Genomic DNA, 21,746 nt, shown 5'->3' on the forward strand with positions numbered 1-21,746 from the left:
GATCGATCGAGCGCTGACCGTGAGCAGGCCGCTGGACTAAGCGCTTGGGGAGTCCAAGTTGGCCCCGCACGTCATATATTACAAGTATTATATAGATGCTATTCTATGTATTATATACTATATAAACTTATCATCATCATCAATCGTATTGATTTGTGTGCGGAGCACTGGACTAAGCGCTTGGGAAGTCCAAGTTGGCCCCGCACGTCATATATTACAAGTATTATATAGATGCTGTTATATGTATTATATACTATATATACTTAGCATCATCATCAATCGTATTGATTTGTGTGCGGAGCACTGGACTAAGCGCTTGGGAAGTCCAAGTTGGCCACGCACGTCATATATTACAAGTATTATATAGATACTATTATATGTATTGTATACTATATATACTTATCATCATCATCAATCGTATTGATTTGTGTGCGGAGCACTGGACTAAGCGCTTGGGAAGTCCAAGTTGGCCACGCACGTCATATATTACAAGTATTATATAGATACTATTATATGTATTGTATACTATATATACTTATCATCATCATCAATCGTATTGATTTGTGTGCGGAGCACTGGACTAAGCGCTTGGGAAGTCCAAGTTGGCCCCGCACGTCATATATTACAAGTATTATATAGATGCTGTTATATGTATTATATACTATATATACTTAGCATCATCATCAATCGTATTGATTTGTGTGCGGAGCACTGGACTAAGCGCTTGGGAAGTCCAAGTTGGCCACGCACGTCATATATTACAAGTATTATATAGATACTATTATATGTATTGTATACTATATATACTTATCATCATCATCAATCGTATTGATTTGTGTGCGGAGCACTGGACTAAGCGCTTGGGAAGTCCAAGTTGGCCACGCACGTCATATATTACAAGTATTATATAGATACTATTATATGTATTGTATACTATATATACTTATCATCATCATCAATCGTATTGATTTGTGTGCGGAGCACTGGACTAAGCGCTTGGGAAGTCCAAGTTGGCCCCGCACGTCATATATTACAAGTATTATATAGATGCTGTTATATGTATTATATACTATATATACTTAGCATCATCATCAATCGTATTGATTTGTGTGCGGAGCACTGGACTAAGCGCTTGGGAAGTCCAAGTTGGCCACACACGTCATATATTACAAGTATTATATAGATGCTATTATATGTATTATATACTATATATGCTTATCATCATCATCAATCGTATTGATTTGTGTGCGGAGCACTGGACTAAGCGCTTGGGAAGTCCAAGTTGGCAACGCATGTCATATATTACAAGTATTATATAGATGCTATTATATGTATTATATACTATATATACTTATCATCATCATCAATCGTGTTGATTGAGCGCTGACTGTGTGCGGAGCACTGGACTAAGCGCTTGGGAAGTCCAAGTTGGCCACGCACGTCATATATTACAAAGTATTATATAGATGCTGTTATATGTATTATATACTATATATACTTATCATCATCATCAATCGTATTGATTTGTGTGCGGAGCACTGGACTAAGCGCTTGGGAAGTCCCAAGTTGGCCCCGCACGTCATATATTACAAGCATTATATAGATGCTATTATATGTATTATATGCTATATATGCTTATCATCATCATCAATCGTATTGATTGAGCGCTGACTGTGCGCGGAGCGCTGGACTAAGCGCTTGGGAAGTCCAAGCTGGCCACGCATGTCATATATTACAAGTATTATATAGAGACTATTATATGTATTATATACTTATCATCATCATCAATCGTATTGATTGAGCGCTTACCGTGTGCGGAGCACTGGACTAAGCGCTTGGGAAGTCCAAGTTGGCCACGCACGTCATATATTACAAGTATTATATAGATACTATTATATGTATTATATACTGTATATACTTATCATCATCATCAATCGTATTTATTGAGCGTTTACTGTGTGCGGAGCACTGGACTAAGCGCTTGGGAAGTCCAAGTTGGCAACACATGTCATATGTTACAAGTATTATATAGATACTATTATATGGATAATATACTATATATACTTATCATCATCAATCGTATTGATTGAGCGCTGACTGTGTGCGGAGCACTGGACTAAGCGCTTGGGAAGTCCAAGTTGGCAACACATGTCATATATTACAAGTATTATATAGATACTATTATATGTATTATATGCTATATATACTTATCATCATCATCAATCATATTGATTGAGCGCTTACCATGTGCGGAGCACTGGACTAAGCGCTTGGGAAGTCCAAGTTGGCCACGCACGTCATATATTACAAGTATTATATAGATGCTATTATATACTATATATACTTATCATCATCATCAATCGTATTGATTGAGTGCTTACTATGTGCGGAGCACTGGACTAAGCGCTTGGGAAGTCCAAGTTGGCCCCGCACGTCATATATTACAAGTATTATATAGATGCTATTATATGTATTATATACTATATATGCTTATCATCATCATCAATCGTATTGATTGAGCGCTGACTGTGCGCGGAGCACTGGACTAAGCGCTTGGGAAGTCCAAGCTGGCAACGCATGTCATATATTACAGGTACTATATAGATACTATTATATGTATAATATACTATATATACTTATCATCATCATCAATCGTATTGATTTGTGTGCGGAGCACTGGACTAAGCGCTTGGGAAGTCCCAAGTTGGCCCCGCACGTCATATATTACAAGTATTATATAGATACTATTGTATGTATTATATACTATATATACTTATCATCATCATCAATCGTATTTATTGAGCGCTTACTGTGTGCGGAGCACTGGACTAAGCGCTTGGGAAGTCCAAGTTGGCCACGCACGTCATATATTACAAGTATTATATAGATACTATTATATGTATTATATACTTATCATCATCATCAATCGTATTGATTGAGCGCTTACCGTGTGCGGAGCACTGGACTAAGCGCTTGGGAAGTCCAAGTTGGCCACGCACGTCATATATTATAAGCATTATATAGATACTATTATATGTATTATATGCTGTATATACTTATCATCATCATCAATCGTATTGATTGAGCGCTGACTGTGTGCGGAGCACTGGACTAAGCGCTTGGGAAGTCCAAGTTGGCCACACATATATTACATATATTACATATTATATTACATATTATATTGTCATATATTACAAGTATTATATAGATACTATTATATGTATTATATACTATATATACTTATCATCATCATCAATCGTATTGATTGAGCGCTTACTTTGTGCGGAGCACTGGACTAAGCGCTTGGGAAGTCATATATTACAAGTATTATATAGATACTATTATATGTATTATATACTTATCATCATCATCAATCATATTGATTGAGCGCTTACTATGTGCGGAGTACTGGGCTAAGCGCTTGGGAAGTCCAAGCTGGCAACGCATGTCATATATTACAGGTACTATATAGATACTATTATATGTATAATATACCATATATACTTATCATCATCATCAATCGTATTGATTTGTGTGCGGAGCACTGGACTAAGCGCTTGGGAAGTCCCAAGTTGGCCCCGCACGTCATATATTACAAGTATTATATAGATACTATTGTATGTATTATATACTATATATACTTATCATCATCATCAATCGTATTGATTGAGTGCTGACTGTGTGCGGAGCACTGGACTAAGCGCTTGGGAAGTCCAAGTTGGCCACACATATATTACATATATTGCATATATTACATATTATATTACATATTATATTGTCATATATTACAAGTATTATATAGATACTATTATATGTATTATATACTATATATACTTATCATCATCATCAATCGTATTGATTGAGCGCTTACTATGTGCGGAGCACTGGACTAAGCGCTTGGGAAGTCCAAGTTGGCCACACACGTCATATATTACAAGTATTATATAGATACTATTATATACTATATATACTTATCATCATCAGTCGTATTGATTGAGCGCTTACCGTGTGCGGAGCACTGGACTAAGCGCTTGGGAAGTCCAAGTTGGCCACGCACGTCATATATTACAAGTATTATATAGATACTATTATATGTATTATATACTATATATACGTAGCATCATCATCATCAATCGTATTGATTGAGCGCTTACTGTGTGCGGAGCACTGGACTAAGCGCTTGAGAAGTCCAAGTTGGCCACGCATGTCATATATTACAAGTACTATATAGATACTATTATATGTATTATATACTATATATACTTATCATCATCATCAATCGTATTGATTGAGCGCTGACTGTGTGCGGAGCACTGGACTAAGCGCTTGGGAAGTACAAATTGGCAACATATACAGTCCCTACCCAACAGTGGGCTCACAGTCTAAAAGGGGGAGACGGAGAACAAAACCAAACATACTAACAAAATAAAATAAATAGAATAGATATGTACAAGTAAAATAAATAAATAAATAAATAGAGTAATAAATATGTACAAACATATATACATATATACAGGTGCTGTGGGGAAGGGAAGGAGGTAAGATGGGGGGATGGAGGGGGGGACGAGGGGGAGAGGAGGGAAGGGGCTCAGTCTGGGAAGGCCTATAGTATAGTAATAGTATAGTGTAGTATATATGATACTATATATCGAATTGATTGAGCGCTTACTGTGCGCAGGACACTGGACTAAGCACTTGGGAAGTCCAGGTTGGCAACATATTACAACATACGTCATATATTACAAGTATTATACATATACTATTATATGTATTATATACTATATATACTTATATATAGTATATTATAGTATAGTATATAGTATGGTATAGTATATATAATAATATATAAGTATTATATATATAATACATATATATTACAAGTTGGCAACATATGTCCCTACCCAACAGTGGGCTCACAGTCTGAAAGGGGGAGACAGAGAACAAAACCAAACATACTAACAAAATAAATATCGTAATTATCGTACAAATTGACGCTCTTTTCAAATATAAAAAAGAAGGTGAAGCGAGTTGGAAGTGGGGATTTTTTTTTTTTTACGTCCCTGACTCGATTCGTAGTTGTGGGGGCCTGCGGGGGGGGGGGGGGGGTCACAGGTAAGGCACTTTTTTGGGGGGGGGGGGCACGGGATTTTATTTTAGGAAAACGATCATAATTAGCACTCAGAACCATCTCGAGTCATTTAAGTACCATACGCTATACGGTTTTTTTTTTCTTATAATTAGGGGGACAACGTTTTTTCAATTCGTCTCCATTGGGGTTTTCTGTTTTTTGAAGCCAGCCCCGTGAGGCAGATTTAAAACATGAGGTTTCCTCCACGAACTATCGCTCCTTCGGGGTGGCGTCTCCTCCAGTTACACTCCGAGCGGACTCCTCAGCAGTGACCAATTCATCAAAAATAAAATTAAAATTCGTATTTTTACCTTTAATGTTTTTTTTTTAAAAAAAAAAACTTGGAATTTGGGAAATGCATCTGGGGTCTCTACGGGACAAATAATCTAGGCTCATTTTTTTTTTTTAAAAAAAAAAACCTCTTACCCCCACCCCACCCCCCGACCCAACCAGCCCACGCTTATCTTTACCGGCTTGAAGAAAACAGAGCTTTTGTGCCCGAGAAGGGAACTGCAGATGCATTTTCCTTGAACTGCTCCAGGAAGTTTGCAGTTTAGACATTCCCATTCCTTGTCCCTGCCATCAAGGACTTTCTCATCAGACAAAGACCCATTATGCCTGGCTCCAAGGTTAGCCAGCTTGGTTAGCCACTGACCCTAGTAGCTGGAGCCCTCCACAACTTCGGAGGATAAGAACTTGTTGAGATTTGCTATTTATAACCGCTCCCTGAGTATTCGTACCATGCTTTTCCCTCGAGGATCTGAAAGCCCTTCCCATCTCGTTTACCCTTCTCCTTCCCCCCCTCTTCTTCTGCAGCATTTGGGGGAACAAACGTTAGTCTGCCCATTGGGCGGGTCAATCAATCAATCAGTCAATTGTATCTATTGAGCGCTTACTGGGTGCAGAGCACTGGACTAAGCGCTTGGGAAGTACAAATTGGCAACATATAGAGACAGTCCCTACCCAACAGTGGGCTCACAGTCTAGAAGGGGGAGACAGAGAACAAAACCAAACATATTAACAAAATAAAATAAATAGAAATGTACAAGATAGAGTAATAAATATGTACAAACATATATCCATATATACAGGTGCTGTGGGGAAGGGAAGGAGGTAAGATGGGGGGATGGAGAGGGGGCTGAGGGGGAGAGGAAGGAAGGGGCTCAGTCTGGGAAGGCCTCCTGGAGGAGGTGAGCTCTCAGTAGGGCCTTGAAGGGAGCAAGAGAGCTAGCTTGGCGGATGGGCAGAGGGAATTCGATCTGGAGTCCGTAGTCCCACCACAAATGAGAGAATTAAAATGACGTTTATTATAACGATGGTATTTATTAAAGCGCTTACTATGTGCTAAGTGTTGAGGTAGGTACAGGTTAGGAGATCAGACACAGTCTGAACTGGAACTTGGGTCCCTTGGTTTCGGGACCATCCTGAATCTATTCCCTAATCCCTTCAGATGGCTTTTAGTGCTTGCGAGGACAGTACTTGTTAACAGGTTTTGTGTTATTTCTGGTCTTACGTGTATTTTGATGTTTCGATCATTGTTGTCTATTTGGGTGTTTAGGTTTATCGTGCGGCTTCTCTCATTAGATAAGTGAGCTAGCAGGGGCTGTTTCCTCCCTCCTCTTTACCTCCCCACAATGCCTAATACAGTCCTCTGCACCCAAGGGATGCTCAATCAATACCACTGATGGATGGAAAAAAAGATGATTATTTTATGGCCAAAGTGCCCTCTCTCCATCAATAAAAATCATTGTGAAATCACTGTTGGCAATTTACCCTATCCATTCAGTATTCGTGAACTGTTGTTCACTGGAAAATAAGGGGGTGTTATCCAGCCCCCTCCGCTAAGCTCCAAACTGTCCACACATCATCATCGTCATCGTCATCATCATGATGTGCTTACTATGTACAAAGCACTGGGGTTGGCACAGTACAGAGCAAATCAGACACAGTCCCACAGAGTCATCCATCCATTCATTCAATTGTATTTATTGAGCACTTACTGTGTACAAAGCACTGTACTAAGCGCTTGGGAGAGTACAATACAACAATAAACAGACACATTTCCTGCCCATGACGAGGCCATGAAAACTTCTGTGCCTTCAGCTTTCCCGTGAGATAAGCATGCAGGGGTTGATACTGTCATCATCAATCGTATTTATTGAGCGCTTACTGTGTGCAGAGCACTGTACTAAGCGCTTGGGAAGTACAAATTGGCAGCATATAGAGACAGTCCCTACCCAACAGTGGGCTCACAGTCTAAAAGTCTGCAACCTGTTAGTTGCAGGTTGTTCAAAGCTGGTCCTGAGCTGTGAGGATTTTCATGGAAGTTGGGTGATTTGCACAGGGCTCATGAGCTTGGAGGTTCTTCACCAGGTTGGTTTATCTTAGCTATGGAATTCTTCACCCGTTCCTCCCCGCATGGCACTCTCTGCTCTTCTCATGCTCACCCAATTTGAACCTCACCCTCAGTTTTCCAGCCTCTGACCTCTCGGTCACGCTGTTCCCCAGGGCCTGAAACTTCCTCTCTCCCCCAATCTGCCAGACCTCAGCCCAGCTTCTTTTCAAAGCTCTCCTAAAGCCCATCTCCTCCATGAAGGCTTTCCTGATTAATTCCCAAGACGCAGAACCGGGTCAACCCAACCGTACTTATGTACGTATAGCTACCTTAACTATAGTCTTTGATACAGTCAATGATTTATTCTTTTATTTCATCTTGATTTACTTGTACTAGTTCCCCCTGCTCCTACTGTTTGTAAATAATCCCGGATCTGTCACTTGCCTGCGGGGTGATCTTGGGCAAATCACTAAACTTCCATGAGCCTCAATTACCTCATCGGTAAAATGGGGATGAAGACCGTGAGCCTCATCGGAGACATGATCCACTCGTAGCTACCCCAGCACTCGGTAGAGTGCCTGGCGCTTAGTAAGCACCTAACAAATACCATTAAAAAATTGTTGTCTCCCCTGTTAAATTATTAACTCACGGGCTTGGGAGTCAGAGGTCATGGGTTCTAATCCCGACTCTGCCACTTGTTTGCTGTGTGACTTTAGGCAAGTCACTTAACTTCTCTGAGCCTCAATGACCTCATCTATAAAATGGAGATTAAGACTGTGAGCCCCATGTGGGACAACCTGATGGCTTTGTATCTACCCCAGTGCTTAGAACAGTGCTTGGCACACAGTAAGCGCTTAACAAATACCAGCATTATTTTTATTATTTAAGGACGCATGTCTACCAATTCTGTTGTATTTTCCAAGTGGTTGGTACAGTGCTCTGCAAGTAGTAAGTACTCAATAAATAGCCTTGCTTCTGCTGTCTTTTCCCAAAGTCTTAGGACAGTGCTCTGCATTCAGTAGGTGCTCTGTAAATATCACCGATCAATTAGGGCTTTGCCCATACAAGGTAGGGAGGAACTGAAACAGCAGCGACAGATGCTTACACAAATTATGGAGAACTAGCAAGGCTGTAGCTGTGGCTGTTTTGATTATTAAACTCTGGACAGCCTTGCTTGAATGGTTAAGTGCCTGAAAACAGCTTCTTTGGCTGCAATCTTCTTGTGCTTTCCTTGGGCTTACTGGGGTGCATGTGTTCTTTTGTTTTCTTGTCTTTATGAATCAATCGATCATATTTATTGAGCGCTTACTGGGTGCAGAGCGCCGTACTAAGTGCTTCAGGGAATACGACAGCATTGGCAGACTCCACCCACAATGCGCTTGCAATCCTTTTCCCAGTGCTAGTTTTATTTTGTAATTACCGATGCTACTAAGATGGTGTCACCCCTGTTGCCAACCTGCCAGCTCCCCTGTTAGACGATGAGCCCCTTGAGGGCCAGAGACTGAGTTTTGTTCATCCTTTATTGTATTCTCCCCCAACAAGGAGAGCAGTGCTTTGCCTGTAGTAGATGCTCAATAAATGAGTGAATAAACGAATGGATGATTAGTGTAAGACCGGGGAAAGCCATTATTGAATAGGTTCCGCCTTGCCTCCCAACGATTCCTTCCTGGATGTTCCCTTCCTTCCCACCCAACGAGCATTCTGGAAAGTAGCAGTGGCAGCACAGGTTCTGCTGCTTTCACATCCCCAAGGCCAGGTAGCTTTTCCAGCCCATGGAAAGTGAGGACGGGAAAGGCGGTTTCCAGAAAAGCAAACCTTGGCAGCAGAAAAATTGGACAAACACGGCCATAGTATCACTGTTCTCTGTGGGTCTTTTTTTTAAAACTATATATATATATATATATATATATATATATATTCTCTAAGTTGCTCACATCACTCCCCCACAGTATCTGTAAACTTTTGGAATTATAAAGTAAATTGTGCATGTGCAAACCGGCACCTCACAGACTGCTTATGGGGAGGGACTCTACTGTACTATATTTTTGATCCTCCAACTCCCACGGGTTTGCCCGGCACGCTAATTCATTAATTAGTAATTTTTTTAAAATCTGCTCCCGTTACTTAAAAAAGGCTTTGGAATTTGCAAGTACAGTAAAAGTCATTTTGCCATCATTTTAGCAACAGCAGGAATTACAAAATAAAACTAACGCCGTGAAGCAGCAGCAGCAGCAGCAGCACACGGGAATACTTCATGTAGGTGAGTACCTTGCCCAGAAGATTAATCAGACAGGGCGTCTTTTGAGCCGGGAGAGGCAGCTCTCCTGAAAACCAACTGGGGAACCAGTGGCAGGAACTCGCCGAGTGGCTTCGAGATACATATTAAATGTTTTCACTTCCTGTTCTTCCTCCCCTGGGGTCAAAGGTATCCATCCCTGCCCTGGTTGCCTTCATCCCTTTGGGATCAGCCGCCGGGCCCTGTCACAGGGAGCTAACCCATCCAAACGCCCCGGCCGAGGCAGTTTCCAAAGCGAACAGCAATGCACAGGAGATGCTGACATTTTAAGGTTCAGGCTGTCTGGACTCGACTTCCTGCCTGGATTCCTGTGAGCGTGTCCAAAGGGAAAGAGGACAGCTGGAGGGAGAGGAATGTCCCAGAGGGGCGCCAAGGAGCAGAGAAAAACAAGATCCTAAGAGGGAAAAAAAGGGGAGGGAGAGAGGAGGAAAGAGGAAGAGAGCTGCGCAGGAGAGAGTGATTGAAAAGAAAAAAAAAAGAAGGAATAGGTGAAGGGGAAGAAGCGCGAACAAAGGGCATGGGGGGGGAGGTTGCTAGGCAATGAAAGTAACAGGAGACAAGAGAGTCTCAAGGAGGAACAAAGGCTAATGGGGAGCAGGGGAAAGGAACAGCAGAACACTTTTCTTCCTGAGAATTCAAAACATTTTCACCTTCATGATCTCATTTTATACTCACGTTTTGTTGAGGATGGGAGGGACAAGGATTATTAGCTCCATACGGGGAAACCGAGGCCCAGAGGAGGACAAGCACTCAGAAGACGCTGAGCCAGTGCCAGAACCTAGACAAGAGTCCAGGTCTGCCCCTCTTTTCTGAGACTGATGTCATGCCCCAGAGTGAAATGACTAAAAACATCCCCTGGGCTGATCTTCCCCAAGAAAAAAAAAAAAAGCCAAGGAGATTCCACATCTGTGCTGGCCCATCAATCAATCAATCCATCAATCAGTGGCATTTATTGAGCACTTAGTATGTGCAGAGCACCGTACTGAGCGCGTGGGAGAGGATAATACAACAGAATTAGCAGACATGTTACCTGCCCAAAATGAGTTTACCACCTAGAGTGGGGGCCAGATGTAAATATGAATGAGTAAATAATTTATAATATATAATGAAAATATATGTACATAAGTGTTGTGTTGTTGGGGGTGGGGTGAATATCAAGTGTCCAAAGGTCACGGATTGAAGTGCATAGAGGAAACGGAAGGGAGAGTGAACCGGGGCTAAAAGAGGGTTTAAATCGGGGAAGGCCACTTGGAGTAGATGTGATCTTAGTAATGCTTTGAAGGTGGAGAGTGGTGCCCTGGCGTATATGTACGGGGAGGGGGTTCCAGGACAGAGGGAGGAAGTGGGAAGGGGGTCGGAGGCGAGATAGACGAGATCGGGGCACAGTGAGTAAGCTGTCGCTAGAGGAATGGAGTGTGTGGTCTGGGCTGGAGTAGGAGATTAATGAGGTGAGTTAGGGTGAGGTGAGCCGACTGAGTGCTTTAAAGCCAATGGTAGGGAGTTTCTGTTTGATGTGGAGGTGGATGGGCAGGCTTTGAAGGTTCTTGAGGAGTGGGGAGACATGAACTGAACGTTTTTGTTAATAAATGATTTGTGCAGCAGAGTGAACTATGGATTGGAGTGGGGAGAGGCAGGAGGCAGGGAGGTCAGCGAGAAGGCAGAGGCGGTAATCGAAGTGGGAGAGGTTAAGTGGTTCAGCATGGTAGCAATTTGGATGGAGGGGAAAGTGTGGATTTTTAGCAGTTGTGAAGGTAGAACAGACGGGATTTGGTGACAGACTGAATATGGGGGTGGAATGAGAGAGAAGGGTCGAGGCCACACCAATGGTATGGGCTCGTGAGGTAGGGAGGACAGTGGTGCTGTCTACAGTGATGAAAAAGAGACGAGGAAGATGGGGTTTGAGTGGGAAGATAAGGTGTTCAGTTTTGGATATGTTTAATTTGAGGAGTCGGTGAGACATCCAAGTAGATACATCTTGAAGGCAGAAGGAAATGTGAGATGGCAGGGAAGGAGAGAGGTCAGGTCTGGAGATGTAGATTTGGGAATCATCTGCGTAGAGATGATAATTGAAGCCATGGGAGCAAACGAGTTCTCGGTGTAGAGAATAGAAGGGGACCCTGAATTGAGGCTTGAGGGGCCCCTATTGTCAGAGGGTGGGAGGCAGAGGAGGAGCCAGCAAAAGAGACTGGGAAGGAGCGGTCAGAGAGAGAGGAAGAGAACCAAGAGAGCCAAGAGGACAGTGTCAGTAAATCCAAGGTTGGATAACATTTCAAGGAGAAGGGTGTGGTCTACAGTGCCAAAGGCGGCTGAGAGGTGTTAGAAGATTAGGATAGAGTAGAGGCCATCAGATTTGGTGAGAAGGAGATCAGTGGTTACCTTAGAGAAGGCTGTTTCTTTGCAGTGAAAGGAGTGGGAACTAGACTGGATAGGATCTAGAAGGAATTGGAAGATAGGAAATGAAGACAACAGGTGTAAACAACTCTCAAGAAATTGGGAGAGAAATAGTAGAAGGGAGATGCGGTGATAACTGGAGGGAAGTTTTTTAGGATAGGGGATACATAGACATGTTTGAAAGCAAGGGGGGAAAAGCCATTAGAAAGTGAGTGGTTGAAGATTGCAGTCAAGGAGGGAAAAAGGGAAAGGGATGGGGTCAGAAGTGCAGGTGGAATGGGTAGATTTAGAGAAGATAAATTTTATCTTGAGTTACTGCAGGGAACATAGGGATAGTCAAAGAGGTGGGGTGGATTGGAGAGGAGCAGGAGAGATTTTAGGGAGACTAAGCCTGGTGGTTTCAATTCTGTTGATGAAGTAGGTAGCCAGATCATTAGGGGAAAGAGATGGTGGGAGGCGGGGGACAGGAGGCATTGAGAAGGGAGTTAAATATCTGAAACAAGCTTGAAATATCTTCCCAAGCGCTTAGTACAGTGCTCTGCACACAGTAAGCGCTCAATAAATACCATTGAATGAATGAATGAATGAAACAGCTGGTGGGGAGAGTGGGTATGGGAGTGAATTAGGAAGGAGAACTATTGTTGTTGGGCAGTGGAGAGACCCAAATTGAAACAGATAAGAACAAATTTAAGGTGGACAAGATCAGAGAGATGTCTGGATTTCTCCCAACGGTGCTCCGCAACTTGGGCCCGGGAGCAGAAGAAGCAGACTGTGGAGGTGATCCAGGGTTGCGGGTCAGTGGTAGGAGATGGGTGGAGGGACAGGAGAGCAAGGGAGTTCAGTTCAGTGGAGAGGGTAATGTCGAGTATTTCAACTTGTGGGTCAAGAGAAGGTGGTTTGGGTATGGATACCAGATGGAATAGGATAACGTCAGAATACTGGAGGGGAGGGGTCAAAAGATTGGAGATCTTTGCTGGGGAAAAGGACAGATTTGTGGGGGTGGGTGTAAGGGAAAGAGAGCAGGTGAGGAGTTTTTGGTCAGATAGAGGAATTTCAGCATTGGTGAGGGTAGAGATTGAACAGTTACTGTAGATTACAAAATCAAGTTTGTGCCCAAATTGGTGAGTGTGTGTGATCAGGTGGAACAGGACATCACTGGAGTAAAGGAGTGAGAGGAGTGCTAAGCTCTTGGGAGAGTCCAATATAACAGATTGGGTAGACACAATCTTTGCATATATTAAGCCCGCCTGCGGCAGGAGGGTAAGATACTGTTCTTTCATTCAATCCTTCAGTAGTATTTATTGAGTGCCTATCGAGTGCAGAACACTGTACTAAGCACTTGGGAGCACAGCAGCTTGGCCTTGTGGAAAAAGCACAGGTTCTAATCCCAGCTCTGCCACTTTCCTGCTCTGTGATCTGAATTTCCCTGGACCTGTTTCCTCATCTGTAAAATGGCCACGCAGAATCTGTTCCCCCTCGGCCTCAGACTGTGAGTCCCATGAGGAACAGGAACTGCCTCCGACCTGCTTGTCTTACAGAATCTGCCCCAGCACTTGCTCGCTTCTCTCCAATAATAATAATAATAATAATAATAATAGCATTAGGATGTGGCAGTTTCTAGGCAAAATCCTACTATCCTCCCTCAAGCAAGGTTTAATAATAATAATGTTGGTATTTGTTAAGCGCTTACTATGTGCCAAGCTCTGTTCTAAGCACTGGGGGGAATACAAGGTAATCAAGGTTGTCCCACGTGGGGCTCACCATCTTAATCCCCATTTTACAGATGAGGGAACTGAGGCACAGAGAAGTGAAGTGACTTGCCCAGAGTCAGCTGACAAGTGGCAGAGCCGGGATTAGAACCCATGACCTCTGACTCCCAAGCCCGTGCTCTTTCCACTGAGCCACGCTGCTTCTCTGAAGGTTTCGTCAGGTATTGAGTTTGGGCTGATTGGATTCTTCATCACAGGAAAGATTGCAAGATGATTGGAGACTGTACACTAACTCCATGGACCAGAACTTTTCTTCCCCTCTTGTTTTCAGTCAATCAGTGGTATTTACTGAAGGCTTTTATTGTGTTTAGGGTACTGTACTAAGCGCTGCTGAGAGTACATACTACAATCATGTTGGTAGATATAATTCCTCCCTCAAGGAGTTACAGTCTAGAGACAGACGTCAAAATAAATGACAGGTAGGAGAAGCACAGAATATACGGAAATGTACTTAAGTGCTGTAGGGTTTGCGGTGGCGAGAGTATCCAAGTGCCTAAGAATTATGAATATAAGTGCATAGGCAATGCAGAAGGAAAGGAGAATAGAATTGGGAGAGGAGAGGCTAGTCAGGGAAGGCTTCCGGGAGGAGGTATTTTAGTAGGTCTTTGAAGGTGGAGACAGTGGTGGTCTGTTGGATATCTATCAATCAATCAGTGGTATTTATTGATTGCTTACTATGTGCAGAGCACTGTACTAAACGAATGGGAAAGTACAATTCAGCAGAATTGGTAGACATCCTCCCTGCCCACAAGAAGCTGACAATTTGCAGGGGGATAAGAACGGGAGGTTAGCAGTTCCCAGCAGGAAGCAGGGTATGAGATAGGGGTTGATGTTGAGAGGTTAGGGTTGCGAGGAGATGGAGGCCTAGTAAGTTGGTTGGTATTAGAGGAGTAAAGTGGCAGGATGAATTGTAGTTGGAATGGAACAAAGTTAAGTAGGAGGAAGAGAGCTGATTGAATGCCTTAAAGAGCTGATGGTGAGGAATTTCTGTTTGATGTGGAGATGGTTGGGCAACAATTGGAGATTTTTGAGGGGAGACGTATTCAGAATGACTTTTTCAAAGAGGTTTTTTTTAGTATAGTGAAGTTTGGACTGGAGAGGGAAGAGGCCGGAGGCAGGGAGATAAGTGAGGAGACTGATGCAGTAGTCGAGACAGGATATCACAGATGCAATGTGGTAGCAAAGATAATGCCAAAGTGGTGGGCTTGAGAGATGGGGAATATGGTGCTCGATATGGGCACGGATGTGTCTGCTAATTCTGTTTTATTGTACTCTCCCAAGCGCTTAGTACAGTGCTCTGCACATAGTAAGTGCTCAATAAATATGATTGGGCTTAGAACACTTAGAACAGCGCTTAGAACAGTGCTTTGCACATAGTAAGCGCTTAATAAATGCCATTAATGATGGCATTTATTAAGCGCTTACTATGTGCAAAGCACTGTTTTAAGCACTGGGGAGGTTACAAGATGATTAGGTTGTCCCACGGAGGGCTCACCGTCTTAATCCCCATTTTACAGATGAGGGAACTGAGGCACAGAGAAGTTAAGTGACTTGCCCAAAGTCACACAGCTGACACTTGGCCGAGCTGGGATTTGAACTCATGACCTCTGACTCCAAAGCCCCTGCTCTTTTCCACTGAGCCACGCTGCTTCTCAAAGCAGCCATTATTATTATTATTGATTGATTGATTGATTGATGTCAATGGTGAGGGAAAATTGTGGGAGGGAAGATGAGAAGTTAAGTTTAGGACATGTTAAGTTTGAGATGTTGGCAGGCTATTCAAGTAGAGATATTCTGAAGGCAGGAGGAAATACAAAATTGCAGAGAAGGGGAGAGTTTGGGACTGGAGAGGTAGATTTGGGAGTCATTCGCATAGAGATGGTGGTTATGGCAGCAAATGAGTTCTCCAAGGGAGTTGGAACCCCCACAGATAGTGGTTAAGAGGCAAAAAAGGAGCCGGTGAAAGAGGCTGAGGAGGAGTGGCCAGAGAAGTAGGAGAACCAGGGCCATGTCAATGAAACCGAGGCCGGATAGTTCTCCACTTCATTGAATTCAGTCTGCACATCATTCTTCCAAGTCTTCCAGCCCTCCCTGCCCATTCAGTCTACACAGCCTAGATACAGAACAATTACCTGGGTTGATCCGCTCCATGTAGATAACCAAACTGGGCCATTCAATCCTCCCCTTCCCCACCCAAAAATTCACTCTGAGGCCTGGAGGAACAAGTCATTGAATAATCATTCAGTCCTTGACTTCCCTGCTGCTGTGCAGACCAAGCATTAATTCATTCTGAAGGATGTTTGAATACTGTGGGTTAGTTACACTGCACTACAGGCTCAATGGCTCTCCCCAAATGGCTGGTCAGTCAACTCTTATCATCAATCGTATTTATTGAGCGCTTACTGTGTGCAGAGCACTGTACTAAGTGCTTATCCTTGTAGCTTCATTCTAGTAAGCCACCCTGTAGACTATAAGCTCTTTGTGGACAGGGAATGTGTCTACCAACTCTTTTGTATTGTACTCTCCCAAGCAATTAGTACAGTGCTCTGCACAAAGTACTAAATAAATACCATTGATCGACTGATGGTCTATTGCAATACTCTGTACTAAGAGCTGAAGAACAAAACAGAGAAGTGACACATTCCCTGCCCACAAAGAGTGTACACTCTAACAGGGAAGGTAGACATAAAAATATTTGCGGAAGAGTCAAGTTAAATGACTGAATGTATGATTGAGTAAACATATATACAAAAGTGCCGAGGATGGGTATAAATGAGTTCATTTAAAAGTTAACCCACCACTTAGCACACAGAAAGTGCTTAATAAATGTCATAACGATAAATTACTCTAGGTTCGGAAGGGCTGGAGATGGTTGATGGGTTTATATGACCTAGAGTGCTGGGAATTAATCAGGGAAGGCGTACTGGAGAGTGTGGGATTTTAGGAGGGCTTTTTCTGTCAGATTTGGGTAGGGAGTTCCAAGCTGAGGGATCAGTATGGGCAAAGAGACAGAGGTAGGAGAGGCAAGAACAAATTATGTAAAATGGTTCATCAACAATTTATTTTTATTAAAAGTGTCACAAACTGGATGTTGGGGAAGGAAGGAATTGGAGGAAAGTCAAAAATAAAAAAGCGGATAGCACTGTTTCTTCTTTCTAGTGAAAGAAATAATCAATCAATCAATCAATCGTATTTATTGAGCACTTACTGTGTGCAGAGCACTGTACTAAGCGCTTGGGAAGTACCAGTTGGCAACATATAGAGACAGTCCCTACCCAACAGTGGGCTCACAGTCTAAAAATAATAACAATAATAGTAATAATAACAACAAAAACCACCCAAAGCCCATCTGCCTCAGTTCTGTTCTGAGTTAGCTGTCACTAACTCATGTGTTCATGATTTCAGTGGATTGCAATGAACCTTTGTAAATCAGAGGGGCAAAGAAGACCAAAGCTGGGAAACAAAAGGTCAGATTTTAAAGCATCCAGTTCCTCTAGCAGATGACAACTTTTTTTTGTCTCATATCACAGCCCAGCAGAATGATTTTACTGTAGCCTCTCCCCTGAGACTCTTCAAAACCAACTCCTAGGTTCTTTTCTCTGGATGTCCCTACTTGGACCTCGCTATGGCTAGGCTCTCCCCAAACCTGAAGAGCTCAGCTTTCCTGGATCAGTGCCTTTTCTCCAACTAATAGGCACCTCCTGCCGAAGTAAACCATTGACCTGATCACCTTGTCACCTCCCCAGCGCTTAGAACAGTGCTTTGCACATAGTAAATGCTTAATAAATGTCATTATTATTATTATCTGCTGAGCATTCTCCCATTTTGAACCTCTTATCAGTTCAACTTAGCATCCTCATATACCACTTCGTGTTTTGCCAAATTTTTCACAAGACACTAAGGCAGCTCCTTCTTTGCATCCACGCTCTCAAATCCATTTGAATTGTGTTTACATAGACAGCCTTATGGGTAATCATGGGCTCCCCAGCATTCATTCAATCGTATTTATTGAGCGCTTACTGTGCGCAGAGCACTGTACTAAGCGCTTGGAAAGTACAATTCGGCAACAGAGTCCCTACCCAACAACGGGCTCACGGTCTAGAAGCGGGAGACAGAAAACAAAACAAGTAGGCAGGCATCAATAGCATCAAAATAAATAGAATTAGAGATATGTACACATCGTTAATAAAATATTTATTTATTTTAAATAAAATAAAGGAGGGAGGGAGTTCCAGGCCAGAGGTAGGATGTGGGCCGGGGGTCGACGGCGGGATAGGCAAGAACGGGGCACAGTGAGGTTAGTGGCAGAGGAGCGGGGTGTGCGGGCTGGGCTGGAGAAGAAGAGAAGGGAGGTGAGGTAGGAGGGGGCAAGGGGATGGACAGCTTTGAAGCCAATAGTCCGTTTTTGCTTCATACGGAGGTTGATAGGCGAACACTGGAGATTTTTGAGGAGGGGGGTGACATGCCCAGAGCGCTCCTGTAGAAAGATAATCCGGGCAGCAGAGTGAAGTATAGACTGAAGCGGGAAGAGACAGGAACATGTAGATCTTGAGTAAGGAGTGAATTTATTTACCTCATTTAGCTTTTGGGTATTATGGGCTGAATACACTGAGGCGAAGGAATAAAGGAAAACAACTTAGAACCATTTGGAAGGGCTGGTATACCGATCTGTTGTATTTTTCAAAGATCAATGCCCATTTGGTTTATTAATCAATCGTATTTATTGAGCGCTTACTGTGTGCAGAGCACTGTACTCAGCGCTTAACCATCATCATCATCATCAATCGTATTTATTAAGCGCTTACTGTGTGCAGAGCACTGTACTAAGTGCTTGGGAAGTACAAGTTGGCAACATATAGAGACAGTCCCTACCCAACAGTGGGCTCACAGTCTAAAAGGGAGAGACAGAGAACAAAACCAAACATAGTAACAAAATAAAATAAATAGAATAGATATGTACAAGCAAAATAAATAGAGTAATAAATACGTACAAGCATATATACATATATACAGGTGCTGTGGGGAAGGGAAGGAGGTAAGATGGGGGGATGGAGAGGGGGACGAGGGGGAGAGGAAGGAAGGGGCTCAGTCTGGGAAGGCCTCCTGGAGGAGGTGAGCTCTCAGCAGGGCCTTGAAGGGAGGAAGAGAGCTAGCTTGGCAGATGGGCAGAGGGAGGGCATTCCAGGCCCGGGGGCTTAACCAACAGAGCAGTCGATTTGCCAAAATCAGGGCCTCACTTCCTTGAAACACAATGCACGGCTTACTTGCATTATCTTATTAGCTACAAAACTTTAGAAATCATGTTAACTCTACATTTTATTATCAGAGCAGTCTATGGCAAAGGACCAGATGGAGTATGGAGACCAGATTCTATGATTTCCTTGTACTTAGAATGGAGCGAGGGGAACTATCTGTGCTGAACTGTTTGAGAGGTCCCGCCATCATTCTTTATTCCCCACCAACTCCACAACTTTGCCACACTGTTAAAAATTGAGTTGGCAAATAATTGAAACGACTCACTTCACTGGAAAATGAAGAAAGATCCTCTAAGTAAAATTCACCTCTCTTACATCAAGGAGGTTTGGTGTAACCCCTGAAGAGAGCTTGCAAAGCACTGTAAGAGGCGATCATTGGCACACTATGGAGACCTACATCCTGAAAGATACAGGAGCTGGCTGCTTTTCTCCCTTCCTCTCTCTATTGTCACACTGGTGTGGTGGAGGTATATAATCTGTTGCGGCAGAATCAATCATATTTATTGTGGAGCATTGTCTTAAGTGCTTGGGATAGTAGAGTTGGTAGACCCATTTCCTCAATAAATTAATGGAATTTACTGAGCACTTCCCATCAGAAAGTAGTTGATGGTGAGGGATAGTTCACATTGCAGGGCCCAATTAGTGTACCTGCCCATGGAAGAAGGGACTGTATCAAATGTTCCTCAAAAACCCCCAATGGCCTCCGAGCCTTCAAAAACCCTTATGAAGGCAGATGATGATCTATAATAATAATTATGGTATCTGTTAAGCACTTACTATGTACCAGGAAGTGTTCTAAATGCTGGGGTAGATGATACAAGTTAACTCAGTTACCTCATCTGTAAAATGTTCCTCAAAAACCCCCAATGGCCTCCGAGCCTTCAAAAACCCTTATGAAGGCAGATGATGATCTATAATAATAATAATTATGGTATCTGTTAAGCACTTACTATGTACCAGGAAGTGTTCTAAGTGCTGGGGTAGATGATACAAATTAACTCAGGTACCTCATCTGTAAAATGTTCCTCAAAAACCTCCAATGGCCTCCGGCCTTCAAAAACCCTTATGAAGGCAGATGATGATCTATAATAATAATAATAATTATGGTATCTGTTAAGCACTTACTATGTACCAGGAAGTGTTCTAAGTGCTGGGGTAGATGATACAAGTTAACTCAGTTACTTCATCTGTAAAATGGGGATTAAGATGGTGAGCCCCCCGTGGGACAACCTGATCACCTTGGAACCTCCCCAGCGCTTAGAACAGTGCTTTGCACATAGTAAGCGCTTAATTCTATTATTATTATTATTATTAATTGGGTTGGTTACAGTCCCTGTCCCACATAGGGCTCAATCTTAATCACCATTTTACAGATGAGGGAACTGAGGCACAGAGAATCAATCGTATTTATTGAGCGCTTACTGTGTGCAGAGCACTGTACTAAGCACTTGGGAAGTACAAGTTGGCAACATATAGAGACAGTCCCTACCCAACAATGGGCTCACAGTCTAAAAGTCACAGAGAAGTGAAGTGACTTGCCCAAGATCACACAGCCGACAAGTGGCAGAGCGAGGATTAGAACCCATGACCTTCTGACTCCAAGGCCCGTGCTTTATCCACTAGGCCATCATCTCCTCCAAGAAGCCTTCCCCTACTAGGCCCTCATTCCCTCTTCTCCAACTCCTGTCTATATTGCCCTTGCACATGGACTTGCACTCTTTATTCACCCTTCCCTCAGCCCCACAGCATTTATGTACATATCCATAATTTTATATTAATGCCAGTTTCCCCCCTAGACCATACTTTTGTGGGCAGGGAACACACCTACCAACTCTATTATATCATACTCTCCCAAGTTTTCAGTACAATAATAATAATAATGATGCCATTTATTAAGCGTTTACTATGTGCAAAGCACTGTTCTAAGCGCTGGGGAGGTTACAAAGTGATCAGGTTGTCCCACGTGGGGCTCACAGTCTTAACCCCCATTTTACAGATGAGGTAATTGAAGCACAGAGAATAATAATAATGGCATTTAGTAAGCGCTATGTGCAAAGCACTGTTCTAAGTGCTGGAGAGGTTACAAGATGATCAGGTTATCCCACGGGGGGGCTCACGGTCTTCATCCCCATTTTACAGATGAGGCAACTGAGGCCCAGAGAAGTTAAGTGACTTGCCCAAAGTCACACAGCTAATTGGCAGAGCCAGGATTTGAACCCATGAATTCTGACTCCAAAGCCTGTGCTCTTACCAGTGAGCCACGCTGCTCTCTGTGCTCTATGTGCACAATGCTCTGCACATAGTAAGCACTTTAATATACGATTAACTGATCTCTCTCCACATCAAGAGAAGCAGCGTGGCTCACTGGAAAGAGCACGGGCTTTGGAGTCAGAGGTCATGGGTTTGAATCCCGGCTCCACCACGTCTGCTGTGTGACCTTGGGCAAGTCACTTCACTTCTCTGAGCCTCAGGTACCTCATCTGTAAAATGAGGATTAAGATTGTGAACCCCACATGGGACAACCTGATCACTTTGTATCCCCACCAGCGATTAGAACAGTGCTTTGCACATA

The sequence above is a fragment of the Tachyglossus aculeatus genome, chromosome 21 (genome assembly GCF_015852505.1).
Source record: "Tachyglossus aculeatus isolate mTacAcu1 chromosome 21, mTacAcu1.pri, whole genome shotgun sequence".
In the NCBI taxonomy this organism is placed as follows: Eukaryota; Metazoa; Chordata; class Mammalia; order Monotremata; family Tachyglossidae; genus Tachyglossus; species Tachyglossus aculeatus.